Raw genomic sequence first — 13,411 nt, forward strand, 5'->3', positions numbered from 1 at the left:
CGTTCGTGCATCACAACTGTAGTCGTGAGCACATTATGTAATTCTCGTGCAGAGGAAGACATTTAAACTGAAATCCGCTGACTGGTATCGGCGGACAAATATGATATAGCAGCGTCTGTGTTGTTAAGAAGAGCGATGCATGAGTGACTCAGAAGATGGCCGAACAGTAGACGGACGAAATAAGAGAGTTGTCCAGAAAGTAATGCACCGCACCCGAAAACAATGCTACGAATGCGAAATGTTATTTATTATTTGAAGTCCCCTGAGTGAGCGCGCCAAGTTTCCGTCACTTTCGACAGACAGCGTAGCTGCAAGACAGTTTCAAAATGGCGTTTGTAGGTGATGTACGTTACAAGGAACATACCGTTATTGAATTTCTCACAGCAGGGAAAGAAATTGCAGAGAGTATTCACAAACGCTTATGAGAGGTCTATGGAGCATCTGCTGTCGACAGAAGTACAGTTAGTCGCTGGGCACGGAGGGTGAGGTCATCAGAAGGCGGTTCGGCGGAGCTCAACGATTTGCAGCGGTCGTGGAGACCATCCACGGCTGTCACACCTGACTTGTCTTAGTGAGCTGCTGATGTCATTCGTGAGGACAGACGCATTACGACTCGGCAGTTGGTGCCGCATCTGTCAATCAGCGAAGGAAGTGTGGATGCAATTATTCGCACTGTTGGATATTCAGAAGTGTGTGCAAGATGGCTGCCGCGGTGTCTAACGGAGGATTACAAATCGCACGGAAAAAAAATTAGTCTTGATTTTTTGCAACGTTTTGAAGCTGAGGGGGAGGCCTTCTTGTCGCGGATTGTTTCAGGTGATGAAACCTGGGTTCACCAGTTTAAGCCCGAAACTAAACGACAGTAGATGGAATGGCGCCATTCCCATTCCCCGGAGAAGGAAAAATTCAAAGCAACTGCTTCCGCTGGTAAGGTCACGATCGCCGTATTCTGTAAAGGTGTGATTCTCACTGATGTGGTGCCAAGAGGCGGTACCGTTAATTCAGAAGCATATGTCAACACATTGACTCCACACAAACTCTGCAAGAGAGGCGCTCTGCATCGCGGTGTAGCTTGCTGTCCAGGTTTCGAGAGGGTGCGTTTCTGGATGAGGTATCGAATATGTTGCTTCCCCCTACTTACACCTCCCGAGGAGATCACGAGTGTAAAATTAGAGAGATTCGAGCGCGCACTGAGGCATTCCGGCAGTCGTTCTTCCTGCGAACCATACGCTACTGGAAGAGGAAAGGGAAGTAATGACAGTGGCACGTAATGTGCCCTCCGCCACACACCGTTGGGTGGCATGCGGAGTATAAATGTAGATGTAACAAAGCTGAAGACGCGCCTCCAGCGACTTCGGCGCCACAGCAACCCAGCAGATGTTTTGCTGCAACACTATAACTCTTGGTCTGACGACTGCTGAACATATTGCAGAACAGGATTGGACAGTGTTAGCTCGTCAACCCTACACCCGTGACCTACCCCTCTCGGACTTCCACTTGTTTGGGCCATTAAAGGATGCCATTCGTGGAGGACATTTTTAGGACGGTGAGGAGGTGATTCACACAGTGAAGCCCTGGCTCCGCCACCAGGACAAGGATTGGTACCGACAGGGCAAACACGCCCTTGCTTCGTGCAGGAGGAAGGTCATAGAACGGGATGGAGACTACGAGGAAAAAAGGGTCTGTAGACAAAACATCATTCTTTCGTGTGTAGAAATCTCGTTATGTTCAATAAAGAAATGTCGAAGAAAAAAATATACGGTGCGTTACTTTCTGGGCAACCCTCGTGGTAGAAGATGAAGAACAATAAGAAAAAGAAGAAAAGGGATTTATGCGGCTGCACGCCCGAAATTTAACGCACTTACGAGCAGTGTCAGATCGGCGTCGTATGTTTCGAGCTGTGCGCGAATGGACCTAGAGATCGTGTCCGAGAAGAAGTTGGAAATCTTGGAAGTCAAAGTAAAGGAAGTACGACCAGCGTCGAAAATGAAATAAAGGCCCGATGCCCGAGAAAGAAAGAAGGAGGCGCAGAGAGACACAATTTAGTAGACAGAAGTCCGGGGGAGGACTGGAGAAATACTGGGTAGGCGGGGACGAGGGTTGGCAGGGAATGGGGAGGAGAGGCGAGGAGAAAGACACAGGCGGTGGGAGGGGTGGAGGGGGAGAGGGGGACATTTGTGAGCCACGACACGTCCCGCCGGAAGACACAGGCCCGGCGTGGAACAGTCTATGACGTCTCGCCTCGGTCCGTGTCTTGGCCGCGAGGGGGCCAATTTCTCTCTCGCTCTCTCTCTCCCTGGCCGCTTCTTCCCCTCTCCCTCTGTCCCCCCCCCCCTTCTTCCTCGTCGTATTTTCCAGCGTCGGACATCAAAGGGACGCGGGAGGCGACGGCGCGCCCTGAGGAGGCGCTGAATATGTAAGGCACAGCAGCGGGCCGACGTGCAAGGAACACGTCGCGAGCAGCGGCGCAGTAATTGGGTTAGGCGGCTGCCGCAGTTGGCATTCGCCGCGTCCCGGCTTAGCCCTGTTCTGCAATTACCTCTCCTGTTTCCCCGCGCACTGTGTGTGTGTGTGTGTGTGTGTGCGTGTGTGTGTGTGTGTGTGTGAGAGAGAGAGAGAGAGAGAGAGAGGCGCGACAGCACCCCAGACACTTGCCAAATTCCTCCCTGTATTGTTCCAGAGGGAGCTTGTAGCTTACCTCGGACGCAGCTGGACTCGAAATGTCTATGCAGTAGGAAGTTGGTGATAACGATTCAAAAACTTAATCTCTTCGCAGAAAAGCTGCAGCTCGGTATCTGTATTTCCAAAACAATATCCCATGACGCGGTACCAGTCGCAGCGTAGGGGCAACCAAAATCCCATTTTCAGTATTTCGCGTAAATATTGACCTAATTTAAAATATTTACAGGGTAACAGTTATTCAACTATATGAAAACTAGTTACAAGCTACGGCGTGCACAGACTTTATTCAACATGTAAACGTCCCTGCAGATTGAAATTTTCGCTCTGCAGCGGAGTGTGCGCTGATATGAAACTTCCTGGCAGACTAAAACTGTGTCCCGGACCGAGACTCGAACTCTGGACATTTGCCTTTCGTGGGTTCTTGCTTGGGGAACTCAGATGGTATAGCATTTGGCCGCTAAAGGCCAAGGTCCCGAGTTAGATTCTCGGTCTGGGACACAGTATTCGCCGACAGAGTTGGCCGAGCGGTTCTAGGCGCTCAGTCCGGAACCGCGCGACCGCTACGGTCGCAGGTTCGAATCCTGCCTTGGGCGTGGATGTTTGTGATGTCCTTGGGTTAGTTAGGTTTAAGTAGTTCTAAGTTCTAGGGCACTGATGACCACAGATGTTAAGTCCCATAGTGCTCAGAGCCATTTTAGATCTATTTACGAAATTTCAGTCACCAACTTTCTCTTCCGAATGCGAAAATATTTTGTTGAGCCCAACCTACATAGGTAGGAATGATCATCAAAATAAAATAAGAGAAATCAGAGCTCGAACAGAAAGGTTTAGGTGTTCGTTTTTCCCGCGCGCTGTTCGGGAGTGGAATGCTAGAGAGATAGTATGATTGTGGTTCGATGAACCCTCTGCCAAGCACTTAAATGTGAATTGCAGAGTAGTCATGTAGATGTAGATGTAGTTAGGTTTAAGTAGTTCTAAGTTCTAGGGGACTGATGACCTCAGAAGTTAAGTCCCATAGTGCTCAGAGCCATTTGAACCATTTGACACAGTATTAATCTGCCAGGAAGTTTCATATCAGCGCACACTCCACACTACAGAGTGAAAATTTCATTCTGGAGACACGCCCCGGGCTGTGGCTAACCCATGTCTCTGCAGTATCCTTTCTTCCAGAAGTGCTAGTTCTGCAAGGTGTGCTGGAGAGCTTCTGTGAAGTTTATAAGGTAGGAGACGAGGTACTGGCGGAATTAGAGCTGTGGAGATAAGTCGTGAGTCGTGCTTGGGTAGCTCAGTTGGTAGAGCGATTGCCCGCGAAAGGCAAAGGTCCCGAGTTCGAGTCTCGGTCCGGCACACAGTTTTAATCTGCCAGGACGTCGCTACAGATATTCGGGTTTAGGTTATGACATGTTCGATATACCCGCCTTCAGTGGCGATGACGTGGCGCAGACGATTAGAGAAATTCTGCATGACTCGCCGAAGTGTCGGAACATCGGTGTTGCCACGCGGGATTAGCCGAGCGGTTTGGGGCGCTGCAGTGATGGACTGTGCGGCTGGTCCCTGCGGAGGTTCGAGTCCTCCCTCGGGCATGGGTGTGTGTGTTTGTCCTTAGGATAATGTAGGTTAAGTTGTGTGTAAGCTTAGGGGCTGATGAGTTTAGCAGTTATGTCCCATAAGATTTCACACACATTTGAACTTCGGTGCTGTCGATGACCTCCCTAATGGCTGTTTTCAGCTCAGCAGTCGTTTTAGGGTATTGCTCTATACCTAGTCTTTAATAAAGCCCCACAAAAGAGACGCATGTGTTCAGAACCGGAGAATATCGCGGCCAATCGAAGCTCATGCCAGTGGTCTCTGAGTACCACACAGCGAGAATACGGTCCCAAAGTGCTCCTCCTGGACATCAAACACTCTGCTGCTTCGATGGGGTTGAGTTCCGTCTTGCGTGAAGCACATCTTGTCAAAATCAGGGTCACTCTGAATAATGGGGATGAAATCACCTTCCAAAACCTTCATGTACCGTTCGGCAGTCACCGTGCCGTCGAGAGATATCACAGCGATTATTCCGTGACTGGACATTGCACATCACACAGTCGCCCGTTGAAGGTGAAAAGACTTCTTGATCGTGCAATGCGGATTCTTTGTCCCCTAAATGCGCCAATTTTGCTTATTGACGAACCCATCCAAATGAAAGTGGGCTTTGTCGCTAAACTAAACCATACAGCGCATACTAATTCCCACCATGTCCCGCTGCCAACCGCTCAGTTTGAACGTCCTAACGCAAACCGTTCAGAATTTATGACGATTTTATTTCATATAGTTCAATCATTGTCAAAATTTACTAATTAAGAGGTAAAATCTTTCGTTAAAGGTTTCACACAATACACAGGTGTGTCATCGACTCAACAAGTGACTGGAAGTTCCCTAGATATTGAGCCATGCTGCCTCTAGAGGCGGCCGTAATTACAAAATTGTTCCCGGTGCAGGATTTTGTACACCAACTGACCTCTTGATAATATTCCATAAATGTCCTGTGGGATTCATGTCGGGCGATCAGGGATGGCAAATCTTTCGCTCGAGCTGTCCACAATGTTCTTCAAATGAATCGCAAACAATTGTGGCCCAGTGACATGCCGCATTGACGTCCATTAAAATTCTATCGTTCTTCGAAAATATGAAGTCCATGAAAGCCTGAAAATACGAGGGCAGTTCAATAAGTAATGCAACACATTTTTTTTCTCGGCCAATTTTGGTTGAAAAAACCGGAAATTTCTTGTGGAATATTTTCAAACATTCCCGTTTCGTCTCGTATAGTTTCATTGACTTCCGACAGGTGGCAGCGCTGTACGGAGCTGTTAAAATGGCGTCTGTAACGGATGTGCGTTGCAAACAACGGGCAGTGATCGAGTTTCTTTTGGCGGAAAACCAGGGCATCTCAGATATTCATAGGCGCTTGCAGAATGTCTACGGTGATTTGGCAGTGGACAAAAGCACGGTGAGTCGTTGGGCAAAGCGTGTGTCATCATCGCCGCAAGGTCAAGCAAGACTGTCTGATCTCCCGCGTGCGGGCCGGCCGTGCACAGCTGTGACTCCTGCAATGGCGGAGCGTGCGAACACACTCGTTCGAGATGATCGACGGATCACCACCAAACAACTCAGTGCTCAACTTGACATCTCTGTTGTTAGTGCTGTCACAATTGTTCACCAGTTGGGATATTCAAAGGTTTGTGCCCGCTGGGTCCCTCGTTATCTAACCGAACACCACAAAGAGCCAAGGAGAACCATCTGTGCGGAATTGCTTGTTCGTCATGAGGCTGAGGGTGACAATTTCTTGTCAAAGATTGTTACAGGCGATGAAACATGGGTTCATCACTTCGAAACAAAACGGCAATCAATGGAGTGGCGCCACACCCACTCCCCTACCATGAAAAAGTTTAAAGCCATGCCCTCAGCCGGTAAAGTCATGGTTACAGTCTTCTGGGACGCTGAAGGGGTTATTCTGTTCGATGTCCTTCCCCATGGTCAAACGATCAACTCTGAAGTGTATTGTGCTACTCTTCAGAAATTGAAGAAACGACTTCAGCGTGTTCGTAGGCACAAAAATCTGAACGAACTTCTCCTTCTTCATGACAACGCAAGACCTCACACAAGTCTTCGCACCCGAGAGGAGCTCACAAAACTTCAGTGGACTGTTCTTCCTCATGCACCCTACAGCCCCGATCTCGCACCGTCGGATTTCCATATGTTTGGCCCAATGAAGGACGCAATCCGTGGGAGGCACTACGTGGATGATGAAGAAGTTATTGATGCAGTACGACGTTGGCTCCGACATCGACCAATGGAATGGTACAGTGCAGGCATACAGGCCCTCATTTCAAGGTGGCGTAAGGCCGTAGCATTGAATGGAGATTACGTTGAAAAATAGTGTTGTGTAGCTAAAAGATTGGGGAATAACCTGGTGTATTTCAATGCTGAATAAAACAACCCCTGTTTCAGAAAAAAAATGTGTTGCATTACTTATTGAACTGCCCTCGTACTCATTTCCAGTCAATGAGTTGTTCACTTGGACCAGAGGGCCCACATCATTCCATGTAAACAGAGCCCACACCATAATGGAGCCACCACCAGCTTGCACAGTGCCTTGATAATGACTTGGGTCCATTGGCTTCGTGGAGTCTGTGCCACACTCAAAACCACCCGTCAACTCTTATCAACTGAAATCGGGACTCATCTGACCAGGGCACGGTTTTCCAGCTGCGTAGAGTCCAACCGATGTGGTCACGAGCCCGGGAGAGGCGCTGCAGGCGATGTCGCGCTGTTGGCAAAGGCACTCGCGTCGGTCGTCTGCTGCCATAGCGCAATAACGCCAAATTTCGCTGCAGTGTCGTAACGGACACGTTCGTCGTACGTCCCACATTAATTTCTGCCGGCATTTCTCGCATTTTGCTTGTTGCTCTACGCAAACGGCTCTGCTTCCGGTCGTTAAATGAAGGTCGGCCACTGTGTTTTCCGTGGTGCGAGGTAAAAACTGAAATTTGGTATTCTCGGCACACTCTTGACACTGTGGATCTCTGAATATCGAATTCCCCAACGATTTGCAAAAAGCAATGTCCCATGCGTCTAGCTCCAACTACCACTCTCCGTTCAAAGTCTGTTAAGGGGCTCCGGAACGCCCTATACTTGCAATGCTAAAATAACGCTTATAAATTACATCTTTCCTCACAAAGTATTTGAGGTAGGAAGTTGAAATTTTTACAGATTATTTATTGGAATATGGGCTACAACTTAACACAGGGATTTCACAAAATTTTAGTTCAGTTATTAAAATTGATTTTTTTAAATTGTAATGAAAATTCACAACATTTTTTTGCAATTTTTTATTTATATATTCAAAAAATATACAGTTTTTTGGAAAAAGGCTGTGTTAAATTATGCAGAAGGTACTGTGTAACATTTACTGAAAGTTTGAAACAAATATGTTTGGAAGATCCTTAGAAAACATGTAATTAGTATGAGAAAATAAAAGTTTTGGGAATCGAGCGACAAAGATTGGATTAACTTTTTAGTGCATTCCAGGTCCATAGGATGGATTATCTTCATCCTCTGCAAACTCCTCCTCTAGCTTCCTCTTGTTCCTCCTCCTGTTTACTCTTACTTGTATTTCTAGACTCTTTACAGCCTTGTCTGCAGCCCGAAGGCGTTCCTTGTCTGAAGCAAGCATCGCTCTTTGTTGTGTTCGTAGATTTTGCTACCATTTTCTTCAGTTGCAGTTACTGCAACACTGTTCCAGAAGGTGGTCTTGTATGAACACTTATCACATTTCAGTTGTATTTCACTAGCAAGTCCTACGTGCTTTATTATGGAGAGTTCCAGACCAACTTCACTACAATGAATACATCTTACACAGTTTGAAAAAATTCCTTTGAGAACCGACATATCAAATATTTCATTCACATCCGATTCGCCCATAAAACATTCATAGTTTTCACTCATTGAACCAAGCTTCTTCTGTGAAGTATTTTCTTTCCCACTTTGACTGCTATGGGCAGGTGTACTTGAGAGGTTAGGTTCACTCACTTGGTTATCGTCTTTATTGTTTACAGTAATAACACATACCTTTGGCTTTCCAACATTTCTCCTTTTCTTAAAAGCCTTCAGAGGATTTCTAATAACTTTACTTTTACTCATTATTATACTTCAACAAAACAGAGACTCAAGAAACAGAATTAATTACGAATATTTTCGAGATAACGACAGAGTAAATAAGCATGAAACAATCGACAATCACACCAGCGATATATATTGAACCATCACAGGTTAGCCACAACACATACTTTATCTCACATCATTAAAACGTACCTGATGAACACGGACGTTAATAATAACACCACTTGACAGCAGCTTAACAGTGCCACAGTGGGTCACGCCCATGTAGAACACATTTCAAAAAAAATTTAAAAATAGTTGTAGTCTTCGGAATTGAATAAATTATATATCTATTAAAAGGTAATAGTCTGCAGATTCAGAAAACGCAAAAAAGTAAAAATTGAACTTTTCATGATTTTGAGCCTTTCTGGAGCCCCTTAATTCCCGTCCTGCGGCGATAACCATGTGGGAAACCTTTATACATGAATCAGCTGAGAACAAATGACAACGACACCAATGCAGTTTCGTATTATACGTTGTGTACGCGACACTACCGTAATCTATACGCGTGCATATCGCTATACCATGATTTTTATCTCTTCAGTCTAAATCAATCAGCCGGCCGTTGTGGCCGAGAGGTTATAGGCACTTCAGTCTGGAACCGCGCGACCGCTTCGGTCGTAGGTTCGAATCCTGCCTCGGACATGGATATGTGTCATGTCCTTAGGTACAAGAAGTTCTAAGTTCTAGGGGACTGATGACCTCAGATGTTAAGTCCCATAGTGCTCAGAGCCATTTGAACCATTTTTTGTAAATCAGTTACTAAACTTAGGGACTGTGTATAGTTCTCAGGGGCATAATTCACTGCACGAAAGGTACCCAGAGTACGTTCAACCAATATTGGAAAATGACATTACTTAGTGTCATCCAGTAAACTTTCACATTGTTTCAAATCTTTTCGAAACTTTCTGTCGCTGACACAACCAAAAAATAGTGAAAAGCAAAAACTTTATCGCTTAAAAAAACTTTCATGCTCACCAAATTTTCACTGTTCATGCAGTAAAACTTCAGCATGACACATTATGTTCTAATTTATTACTTCTTTCCTACTAACTTCATTCGTAATATATTTTGCAGGCTGCGCCCACTGAATGTACCTCCGAAATTATATCTGCCTATTACACTTACTGCAGGCTACGGCGTCATGAACACAGAGATGCCTGAAAAATTACCTTTTGCTTAAAATGTTCTGAGATTGTACTGATCCGGTGTTTGGCAATGAGAGCGCTTGTAGACTGTCAACATGAAACGTAATTTCAAACGGTTTGTAAACTTTTCCTGCTTACTGCCACCTATAATTATGAAAGGAAAATGTTTATCAATTACTAAAGATTCGTTTCTCATTCGGAAAAACTTCAAAATCATGTATGACGTTTTAATTCATTATTTCCTCAGCATCAACTTGAGATATTCGCTATTTTTGACTTCATTAAAACAACAAATACGAGTAGTTAATACTTTCAGCCAGAAGGCAAATACTTGTTTGTAAATAATGATTAATGTATAATAAGGCGTCGCATGGCGACGGTGGAATTTTCTAGATAATGTAATTCGTCGTCTTTGGGCGGCAATAAAAACAGAAAAATACGGATAGATATACGATCCTTCACTATTTTGTTCGCGGGAGAACAAATGAAGCCTGGAGCGCTAAGAAGACTTGTACTGTTTTTCTGAAGTAAGACGGACGCAGATCTGTGGCAGTCTGATCTAATTATTTTTACTAAATGTATAAAAACGTGTTATGTTTAAGTTTTGAGTGAAGTGTAGGAAGAAGAACTGTTGTAACTTACCGTGACGACGCACGAGCGACTCAAAGAGGACAATGGCTATATAAAAGAGCGCTAAATGGACATGATACGGACATAAAAATCTACCGTCATTGTTGTATTAAGCTTAAGGTACGATATATGTTTTAGTTATAATAAATATTTGTTCTGGGAATACTGAATCATTTAGCAGTGCTCATTTCTATTATCTCCTCAGTATTATTTTCATTTTAATTATGCATTTTGCTAATATTACAGACTCCAAGATCAGCAGTCCAATGTGCGTGTTACATTGATAAAAAAAAGAAAACTGTTTTATCGTCTTCTTGCATCAGCTTTAATATTGAATTTCTCTTTTGTGTGATGTTACAGTTGTTTTTGTGCCCTTAAGAACTTTCTGGTCCCTTAGGAAATTGTTTTGTCATAACAATAACTTCACAACCGGGTATGATCGTATCTACGATCATGAAGTAATTAGAAAGACGATAACGCAACTTCTTAATCAATAGCACGCTAGTTGTGACTGCCTCAAGCCACGCGAAACCGCAAGTAAAAACTATTCACATCTCATAATGCAATATTTTATGACAATGGTCAATCCATGATTCTTACGCCAATTGTGATTGATAAAACAGTTAGATAAATCTCAATTTCCAACTTCCCATTGAATAGCAACATCACTTCTATTTTGTAACATCACACTTGGCGCCCGAACAGGGACCTGACCAAAAATTAGTTCAAATTCTTGGAAAATTTTCTATGTGCTTGTGTTAATAAATGTTCTGTCGTTTCATGTACACATCGTATCTCTGTGAGAATAACGGTCGATAACGCAGTTTAATTATCGAGAGAAAGGAAAAGAAAAGAGACGTGAATTTGCTGAGACAACATAGCGGTATTCAAGCCATCAAAAAGTAAGTCAGAATTTTGCATACGCAGTGTAGTGCTTCAGTAGCAACGTTGGTTTTCCAAGTCGATCCACATCCTTTCTATCTCCTTCCCGCTATAGAAAATCTGCTTTATTTTATCTTTCAAAGTAAAATTCTTCGTAGTCTGATAACAGAAATTATTTTTCTCCATTGTTAGTATAGCTGTATTACATTTTCAACATGGTGGATATTGTGTGCAATTTGCAGTGAAGAGCATCTTCATTCATTTGTCTGAAACGTTTAGGTTCCATCTTGTCTTCTCGCCAGATAGAATTTCATTTGTTGCTCACGCGAGAGTGGTGCTCTTAGCGGACTCACCACGTCACTGACAAACGACGAAAGCCTTACGTAGCACGTGATTTACTAACGAAAATGGCAGATAGTAAACAGAGACAGGTGACAACAGGAGACGGGAGTGAAGACGTTAATAGTATTCCATACCCTTTACGATCGCGAACGGTAGGTTCCCGTGTGGAAACTGAACTAACCATGTCTGTAACAGGGGAAAGTGACCCTAAAGTCCAAATTCTTCCCGCTGCAGCTACAAATGACCTCGGTGCGTTAATGGAAATGCTGAAACAACAGTTTGACGCAGTAAATGAGACTATAAAAACACAAAATGAGACTGTTAACGCCCGATTAGATGCTGTAAGCGAATCAGTAAAAACACAAAATGAGACTGTTAACGCCCGATTAGATGCTGTAAGCGAATCAGTAAAAACACAAAATGAGACTATAAAAACACAAAATGAGACTGTTAACGCCCGATTAGATGCTGTAAGCGAATCAGTAAAAACACAAAATGAGACTGTTAACGCCCGATTAGATGCTGTAAGCGAATCAGTAAAAACACAAAATGAGACTATAAAAACACAAAATGAGACTGTTAACGCCCGATTAGATGCTGTAAGCGAATCATTAAAAACACAGCTAGGCACAATCAAAACAGATCTGCATAAAGAAATTACGGCTGAATTAAATACCCATTTGGGTGAGGTGCAAACTAAGATCAGTGATCAAATTCAGAAAATGCAGAAACAGGTGAAAAGTGAAATAGCTGAAGTATCTGGAACATTAAACACAAAAATTCAGGCAGCTACCAAAGAAATAAACTCAGTTAGAAATGCAGTATCTGACATTGAAGGAGTAGTGGAGGATCTGTCGAGGCAGATAGACTCAATCAATATTGAAGAACAGGTTAAGAGCACCGTGAAAGCACACGCGGAGGCATTGTCGGAACACTACAGTGAATGGATAAAGGGTAAAGATATTTTTATCGAAAAGAAGGTCAGGGAGGAGCTTAGGGAGACTGTCAAGGATGTAACTTACGAAATCTTAGCTGCTCCTGGTAAGTCGGGAGACACAGTAGTTTCTGAATTGGGACAGATTCGGAGGACACTCACACGGGATCTTCCCGAGTGGAAGCAGCAAGTAGTGGACGAAGTCAGAATGCTGAGAAACTGGGTAGAAAATCCGCACACGCATACGCAAACTATAGGGAACAACTATTTAGACGGTGACGAATGTCAGTCAACTCCTTATTGTTCACCGCCTGATTACATGCAAAACAACAGTCCTGTTGAGTCCCGAGTAGGGAAAATAAATGATCCGCCCACAATCGTGAGTTTAATGCAAGAGGAAAGTGTGATTAAGCATCGCACTTTTCCTGTTTTTCATCCGCAGAAGCGAGAAATACACCCCATCGTGTTCCTAAAGAATTTTTCCGGCATATTTCCCAGGAGCTGGACAGACAGACAGCGTATTCAGTTCGTCACTGGCTTTATTTCTGGTGATGCAGCATTATGGGGAACGGAAATGGTAGACACTTGTAGGAATTATGAAGAGTTTGAGAAAATGTTCTTGGCAAAATTTTGGAGTAATGGGGTACAGCAAAGATTAAGGAAGGAGGTGTATGGTGCGGAAATTTTCAATGAGAAGCATGGAAGTCTCCGGCGATACTTTGAGAAGTATCTAGCAAAAATTAAATTCTGGGATTCTCCGATTTCTTCCAAGGACGTAATTATGATTCTCAAAAGCAAACTCCCTGTGTCTATTAGAGAGAAATTAGTAAATGTGTCCGAAGAAGACACGGATGTATTCCTTTCTGTGCTGGATTCCTTAGATTTAATTAGCGAGGATGTGCGCTCCAAGGTTGGCAGCGGCAAATTCTTCCCTGGCAGCCAGCAGAATGCATCGCACGCGGACAACAATGCGCCCAAGGAGAGAGCGAGCTACTGCGACCGCTGTTGCCAACCTGCCAGCGGTTATCAAAACGCAAACGGCAATAACTTTAAACGGAAGCAGAAAACCAATTACAGTAATCAGCAGAGATAC

General features: G+C 44.1%; 1 non-coding gene across 1 annotated transcript; it reads left to right on the top strand.

The window, feature by feature from the left end:
• Window positions 1-3,955: 3,955 nt before the first annotated feature.
• Trnas-cga lies at window positions 3,956-4,030 on the top strand. The gene has a single exon. It is a non-coding gene; the product is annotated as a tRNA-Ser (tRNA).
• The last annotated feature ends 9,381 nt before the right edge of the window (window positions 4,031-13,411 follow it).

Source organism: Schistocerca piceifrons, chromosome 1 (assembly GCF_021461385.2).
Source record: "Schistocerca piceifrons isolate TAMUIC-IGC-003096 chromosome 1, iqSchPice1.1, whole genome shotgun sequence".
Taxonomy (NCBI): Eukaryota; Metazoa; Arthropoda; class Insecta; order Orthoptera; family Acrididae; genus Schistocerca; species Schistocerca piceifrons.